We start from the raw sequence: 8,215 nt of genomic DNA, 5'->3' as shown, positions 1-8,215 counted from the left end.
CATTATGTACAAACCATTTCAATTGAAAAGCCAGTTTGCACAAAAGATGCTTTTTCTGATTATTTGGTGAAAACAACTTGGAAAATAAATTCCAAGGTCAAAAGTAGGTGACAATTATGTAAAGAGGTGCTTATCACATGATTATGGTGTATGAAAGAGCGGTGAACAAGGGTTGAGGGGAGCCTCAGTTTGCAAGCCGAGCCCACATTTCGATTTTGGCTAGCAAACCACAAACCAAGGTTCCTCTTCAACCCTTGTTTAGTGCTGTTTTGTATTGAGTAGCCATCTTATTTCCCTCGTTCTACCATGTTTATGGTGTAAAATATTTTTGAACGCTCATGTTTTAGCTGCCTCTACTGTCTTAAAGCTGCTCAGCAGTCCCCTTGCAGTTTTACACGTTTTATTAGTGTACATAACATCTGCTCACACATTGCCTTAACAATGTATGTGTGATGCTTATTTTATTTTCACTAGAATTTTGTAATCATTCAGCAATCATTGTGGGCACTGCAGCCTAGTATTTGTACACCATTCTCCTAACAGCTGTTACAGCATTTAGCACTGCGAGCAAGATCTCTAGTAGTATACCATCTAGCTGGCATTTTTACCTCTGATATGTAAGCGTTTTGCACACTGCACCATGCATACAGTACCTATTTGTATAGGTAGCTTCAATATGTTGAAAGGGAGCGGCTTCTTTGAGCCCGATAATTATTCTGCAATATCCATGTCAATGTTGTATGGTCATTGTACATCAAGGTAAGTGTGCTGGTATGTATGACGTCTCTTTCTCAATAAAAACACTGGAGTGAAATACAGCGGCCAAGAAATAAGTGCTTCTACTGAGTATATGTGGCAGTAAAAAATCTTTGGTGCCATTTTCTGATTCCAATAAGCGTCATGGATATTTATTACCTTGCTGTAACGCTAAGCTTTTTGGTTTAAGCATGTTTACCACACAGCTAGTGACCACAGCCAACTGTGCCAGGCTGCAAGGTGATAGCAGAGAAGGGACATCAAGTTGGGTCTGGGATGACTTGGCATTGGTGTAAGCAGCCATGACTCCAGTGGGTAGTCACTGTCTCCTGCATAACCAAACAATGACATCCACTTAAGTCCGCCTTTTGCATGTTCTAGTATACAATCAAAGATCCATACCAACTAGCCCACAGTGAGGTGATAAACATTCACAGGAATGTTGGCAACGTGTCACAGGGCTGTCCAAGCAAGCATCATTGTAAGGATAGCCTTGTAGCTTCACAGTGATATAAACAAAAATCAACAGATTATCTGCACAACACAAGCGCTACGGTTTCTTAGGCAGTAAAGAGATTTAAAACATTGAATATTTGGTTCCTGGTGCCATAACACTAAATTTGTACATTAACAAGCATTCATATGCATAACTAGTCCGTATTATGCATGCAGCTTCACCGAATTCAGACAATCGATCACTCGCCGAAACACAAGTCAGCTTCTCTGTAAGGCTCGTAATCCAACCAAAAGGTCTCGTTATCACACAACACTCTTCTAGTTCTTGCTGAAACGAAAAGAAGCAGGCGCTTTTTGCAGCGTACTCACACTTTCGAGTAGCGAACGTGTCGTAGGGAGGGAGCGTAACGAATGGGGGCAAGGCACTACAATCCCTAGTCCCTTCGTCCTGTATTTTGAGGTATATACAGGTATTGAACTTTCGTCAGGTGTCGCTGAGTAATCTCGAAGACAACAGCTGGAAAGAAAAGAGATCTTTCCTCTGTTCGTTTTTTAACATTGCGAGGGGGAACGAGTCCTTTTGGTTAGAAAACAAGACTTGCAGAGAAGCCAACTTACAGCAAGTGGTCGATTGCACATATTAATGCATATAATCAATATCGTTCGATAACCGACGCGGGTTTTTTACAGCTTACCCAAGAAAAAGTCGCAGGCGTTTAGCAGGCCTTCGTTCACCTTTCGGCGTGCAGGAGTACCGCTAGACGAACGCGTTGTTTGGAGTCCTTGGTCCCACGGGGCAACGAGGGTCAAAAGTGCGTATGTTCGCGTCGCAGATCTGTAATAAAATAGGCACAATACAAGTTTACAATGACGTTTCGAAGTCGTAGCCAAACACACACAGTCAAAACCAACATTTACTCACTACTGTGATGTTCAGAACGTAGAACCTAGCGACTTCTTTCCATATCGCACCGCGGCGCCTTGACGACAATCAGCGTTCCGCCCGATGGCTTCCGCTATCAGCACACGCACCTGCTGATCGATGCCTATGCGATGCAAACGATGTTACGTTCCCGACGCAAGCTGGTAGCCCCCGATAGCAAAAAAAAACGCGGTGCGCATGCAGCCGCAGTGGCTGCGCACTCGTCCGTGAGCTGCGTGAGCCCCCGTTCATCGATGTTCGTCGGCAATCGCCGCACAGTCACTCCACTTTCTGCTGGTTTCCGAGTTGAACACAGTCGGAACAACTAGACCGGTACGTCAAACGCGTCTTCGTGCTCCCTTCAACGCCGTGGATCGCACCGACACAACTGTCACACAGCCAGCGCAACGCTATAACAACGCAAGGAACACAGCCGCCATTTTCGCTCTACTCAGTTGACTGGTTTTGGGGTTACCTCGTTTCGCTCACAATTTCAGTCAATATTCAGCTCATGGGCAACGTCACTACTTTAGTCTTGTTGATGACGTAAGCGCAGTCACCGGTGAGATCAGTGATGACGCAAAATTTCAATATGGCCGCCGACCAATAGGAGCAGGGCAAGTTGAGCGGTTTGAGACTGGTTTTGTATTGAGAGCGTTACAGAATTCCCCCCCTGCACAGATAGCACTGCTCCAGCGCGTACCTTCTAGTTCATAATCTTCGCCGCTAGGGAACGAACGCTACGGGTAACCTGGCGCTACTCTAAACCTGTTAATAAGAAGGGTCTATTAGTTCTGTCATTTTTCTTCGTCGTTATAGTTTATTTATCTGTCCACGCTGTAATGCACAAGCACCTGTTCTGCGCATGTGCAGCGAGTTACTGCAGTGCCGTCGCACAAAACGGAATCGCGGTATGTCTTCTAGCGAGAGAAAAACATTATAAAAATAAACACGCTCCGCTAAAATACAAAAAGGCAAAACTTTAGAAGTATAACTTGGGCAAAGATCTTTTTTTTTTATTTGGGTACAGTGGTTTGTTTATATTAATTTGTGATTTGATGATGATGAAAATTACAGACGAACAGGTCAACCGAGCGCCCTCAACGACGAGAAAGGTAACGAAAGTTGGCGCACGAGGTCCCATAGGACCCTGTTTTTTGTGCAGGTCTGTATTTCAGTCGGTCTTGTCCTCGACATTACAAGCGTTTAGGGGTAGATCGGCTGGAAACGCTGATTGGCAACGTCATGGGTCACGTGATATTTTATGATGTCATGTCCGGATGTAGGGCGCACGTGTTTTCCCTAGACTGTCCCTGGATTCCCCATGCTTTTCAGAGCGCCCGGGCGCGGCAGCATGGCCGACGGCGACACAAGCAAACGGCAGCTGCCTAGTCGATGGCCGTCGGCGGAGAGGCACGAGGCCTAGCTTGCATGCAGTGCGGACACTGTGGAAACGGCAGCGACGTCAAATAACATATGCACGCTTCGAGCCGCGATGAGGTTTCCGAACCAGCTTGTCGCACCACACGAATTGCCGGGGAAATCACAGTTTAATTGGTTTTTCTTTATCTAGATCTGTGTGAGACCTTTCGGCGACAAAAACAATCGAGGTTCGCCAACGCAGTGTGACCTGTTCGTAGGCTGGCCGGGCGAATTTTCCAGTGACAACTGCACACCATGTTTGCGGTGATTCCGCTCTTCTGCACATTTCGTATATTTGCAACACGTTTCCTTGCAAAATAGCTTTCTCGGTGCGATGTCTTTCAGGCGCGCAGGCTGTCGGCAACGGTCGTCCGTCCCGTTGCCACGCGTCCCGATATAATTCGGTCTTTTTCTAAGCGAAATAGTTCATTATGAATTGTTTTAACCAGAAATGCGCTCGGTGACCGCTCTTATTGGCTAAAAAGGGCCTAATTTCCTCACTCCAAACTAATGCGCCGGCGAATGCAAATGATGCGGGCCGGCAACACCGCGGCGCCGGCGCTATTATAAGCACATCCTAGCTGCAATAACTAGCTAGTCGATGACTGTAGGGGGCAAAAAAAAGAAAAAGCTTTGAGGACAAAGGGAATAGAGATGCGTACTAGGTCATTCGACTCTACAAATTTTTTAGGTCAGAATTGTGGTGCTGGGAGTGATATGTTGATTAGGAAAAAAAAAAAAAACTAAATAAGCTGTAGTATTAAAGGATGACCTCTCACTGTTTTGGTTACCCTGTTGTTAAAAACAATTAGGCGCCTAATGAATACCCTATTCTCATTTGGGCTATGATTATTATAAAACTATGTAAGTCATTTCACATTGATCAGGGCTTGTTTTAGATTAAGTTTAATAAAGCAAATCCCCATCTTGCACTTGGAGCATAATGCCTTCATACCTCAAATAAAGTTGATGGAGCATATCATAAAGTCGCAATTATTACAACCGGATTTCAGATCATTCAGCCTCAGGATTTCAGGCCAACAAGAAGAAATGTTGTACTACATTGTTACTAAGGAGGTCATGTTATATATGGGTAACTATAGGAGCATTATAAGATGTGTTTTTTTAAGTAGTACAGAACTGTGCGTAGCCTTTAGAAAACATGAAAATATTGCAGCGTATATATCACATGAAGAGTAATGGCATTGTATGTTTTCTAAGTGTCAGCATATGTTTGCTGTCATATTGAGATCCATGTGATGCATGCATCTTTTAATGACTTAGTGCTTGTTCTAATGCAACGCATGGACCATTTCAGCTTGTCATGCCTTCGCATGTCTAATATGTAATAAGCAGCATCTTACGTCTTCTGCATTTCTTTCACAGCAACAAGTTTTGCATCCGTCATATGTGTCAATTGTGATTTTTTGGACCTGTAGCCTGAAACAGACTGCTGACTGCCATCACAAATTTGTTTGTTATATATTCAAACACTGCATTTATTTTTGTTCATAAAAACATTGAAATGCTTTAATAACTTTCATTGCCTTGAGTAAATGTTTGTCATTCGTTACATTGATTGCTTGCAGTCCAGAAATTCTTTACATTCTTATTTGGCTATACCTTACACTTATAAACACATTTAAAGTTATATATGTGCTACACTATTTTTCCTTCCATTTAGTATCTCTTTCACACAACCTCAGAGTTTAAAGACAATTATTTATCAAACAGCACTTGTGAATATATCTAAGTGGACACTTTTTTAATTGCACAATGATGGCATAATGCAATGAAGAATAAGTTAATGTGGTCCACCACTTCAGTTTGCAAAAAAACTTATGAAAGAGAAAGGTAGCATGCACTATAGCCAATTTTTAACAAAATTTTCTGGGCATATGCCACCTTTTATGCATCTAATATGTCAACAGCAAAAAAAAAAAAAAAAAAAACCCTTTCTTATACATTACTAAGGTGCAAAGATGAGTAAAACGAGTATTTGCTGAATTTCGGGCTGTCCAGACATTGTGGGATTGCTTTTCAGGATATAAAAAGGCATTTTTTTAGCATAAAGGAGGGGTTAGAAACCTTGCGGGCCCTATAGGGGTGTGAGGACTGCACTGGGTGCAGTGCTCAGGAAAGTGTGGCTGGGAATGGGGGGGGGGGGGGGGGGAGAGGGTGGTAATGCAAAGAGTGCAGTTAGAGAAATATATGCAAGGCAATTCACATGCTGCAATACTGTGGGCCTTAAGTTCTTTTCCTCAAGAGAATGCTTTCTCTCTTTTGTTGCTGTAAGAGAAGGTTATTGTTTAAATGAGAGATACACGTCAGTCCATCATGAAATCAAACCTGACGACCCCCACTATCACTCCGCTGCTGAAGACCACTTTGAGACTAAATGTATTCTGTTAGCAAGGCATCACTGCTCATTGGTACCTTTTTTATTTGCAAGGAGGCTACGGTAGTCTATGCCATTGCTTTTTTATGTTGCTTGCACCTATAGCATGCAGTACCTGAAGTAGTAAATGCTGCACAATTTCATTTGCAGACAAAGCACCTATACCTTGACAAAGTAGTGGCAAAGATGGATGATTTAAAGCTCTTTCTCAAAGATGATGTGTGGCCACAGTGTGCAAGGCTATTGAGCAGAAATTCATAAAATCAAATGAGCTCAGAATATCAGTAGACAGGCACCAGAAGTTCAAAAAGAGTATGGTAGGAGAATGTGTCTGAGGTTCAGGGTTTTCATTGCAGGAAGAAAATAAAAGGGGCGATGCTTGACTGCACTGGTAGATTTTATGCCGAGCTCTGCATTAAATCAAAAGCGATTTTAGAAGCCGCAGAACATATCTGGTCCTGAAGTGAAGAGATTTCTTTATTCTACTGAGGGACCTCTCAAGCCTTAAAGTATGTATTCCGAAGCTTACATCCTTCTACAACAAGCTGTCTGATAGAACACATTTCATCAAAATGCCTTGGCTGAGGAGACACCTCAAATTAAAGTGGCAAGCATTGGACTCGAAGAGGCCAACGGTTGGGCAGCATTGGAGTTCCCCAGATTGAGATTTTCTAGAGCCTCTCCCAGCCTGCAACTATTCCTAATATATGAGTGTCTGTTGTATCCTGTGAGAGGAGGAGGTTGTGTCCTGTAAGGAAGAGGACCTATGATGGGTCAGTGGACGCTTTCAGATCTGGCATTATCATCTCTCGTAGGTGAGCTGGCAAAAAACATTGATTTTGACAAATCGAGTAGCAGCTTTGAAGCCTTAAAGACCGGAAAATGAAAATGTTGGCATGTCGGTTTTTTTTTTTTTGCTTTATGCTCTTTAGATCAATACCAGCTTTCAAAACAAGATTTATAATATCTGAAATTAGTTGCTCAAAGCAAGATGACTTCAGTGTTTCCCACTTTTTGTACACAAGCGATTTCTATAATTGATCGAGGGGTATGCTTATTTCATTTGTGCGGCAGGATTAATTATGCACTTGTCCCTCTGCAAAATTTGTCTTTTACAGCGCAGTTGTTGAAGGCCTCAATTATGACTGCTTGTTTGTTTTTGTAACTTCAGTTCTCTTCTGTGTGTTCGAGTTGTCCTTTCACTATTAGCATGCTTACTTCTCAAATGACATTTCTACGCCCATATTTGCATGTGAACGCTCAGTCTAACATTCTAGCTGGTTCGTATTTACTTTATTCTTTGTCACTGTGGCCGATGTAATTGCAGTTGTCTTGTGCATGTTCAAAGCTTTCAACAGTCCTTATGGAGAGTTTGTGGAAGCATAAAAAATATGAACTACAATACAGCACATTGGCCAGTTCTCAAGGCTTTTGCTGGCACTGCGCTATGCCTGATGTAAACGAAATTGTTCACAATGGCACCGTGTTATAATCCTGGTCGCATCTGCCAGTTTGCCACTTTTTAGTTACTGTACGTGTTACCAAGTATTTCTACATGCTCAAAGTTTGCAATTCTTGTGGTTTTTATATGCCCTTTTATTTGAGTGGTCCCAATCTAGAAATTCATCTGTCAAAAACCTCTACTTAATTCTTCACAAATGCACCTTTCTTAAGAAAAGAAAAAATATGACATATGCCCCTCGTAATATAGCTATTATCAGTTGTGGGGTATGCTTGTTACGTTGAAGTCTTAAGAAATGAAGGAAAAAAAATGCCTCGGCTTGCACAATGTTGTGCGATACAAAAAACGAACTTCCCCAATCGAAGAAAGCCTTGACGACAAAGTAGTTGATGGTATTGCGCTCAGGTGTGTTCATGAAGAGGGGGGGGGGGGGGGCGGTTGCCCCGCATTATTGCACCGGATGTCGCAGACCTACGCCATTGGGGGTTAGAAATGGAGTGCTTTCATGGGATACAGAGGAACGAATACAACCGGTCATGGAGACTGCAAACATGCGCCTTATCTGCACTTGTGCCCTCGTTTTTGTGTTCTTTCGGAGTTGTAAACCATCAACAGGTAGCAAGGCTCGCATGCAACGGGTACCTTATACGCATGAATGTTGATCCCAGTTGAATTCCAGTTAGGGATCCATTGGTATCCAACTGGTATGAACTGGAAGTTTGTTCCTTAAACCATTTACATCAGTTAGGATTTTTGCCTGGGTTGTTTCAAAGTAATGTAGAAATGTTGTCAGTGTTGT

At 42.7% G+C, this 8,215-nt stretch overlaps 1 long non-coding RNA gene across 1 annotated transcript; it reads right to left on the bottom strand.

Moving 5' to 3' along the window:
* Window positions 1-267: 267 nt before the first annotated feature.
* On the bottom strand, window positions 268-2,654 carry LOC146201409 (uncharacterized). The gene is made up of 3 exons (XR_014705340.1): window positions 2,135-2,654; window positions 1,908-2,047; window positions 268-1,085 (listed from the first exon to the last, which is right to left on the bottom strand). It is a non-coding gene; the product is annotated as an uncharacterized LOC146201409 (long non-coding RNA).
* Window positions 2,655-8,215: the final 5,561 nt, after the last annotated feature.

The sequence above is a fragment of the Amblyomma maculatum genome, chromosome 2 (genome assembly GCF_055883805.1).
Source record: "Amblyomma maculatum isolate TAMU_Amacu chromosome 2, ASM5588380v1, whole genome shotgun sequence".
In the NCBI taxonomy this organism is placed as follows: domain Eukaryota; kingdom Metazoa; phylum Arthropoda; class Arachnida; order Ixodida; family Ixodidae; genus Amblyomma; species Amblyomma maculatum.
This window is presented reverse-complemented; position numbering and strand designations above follow the sequence as displayed.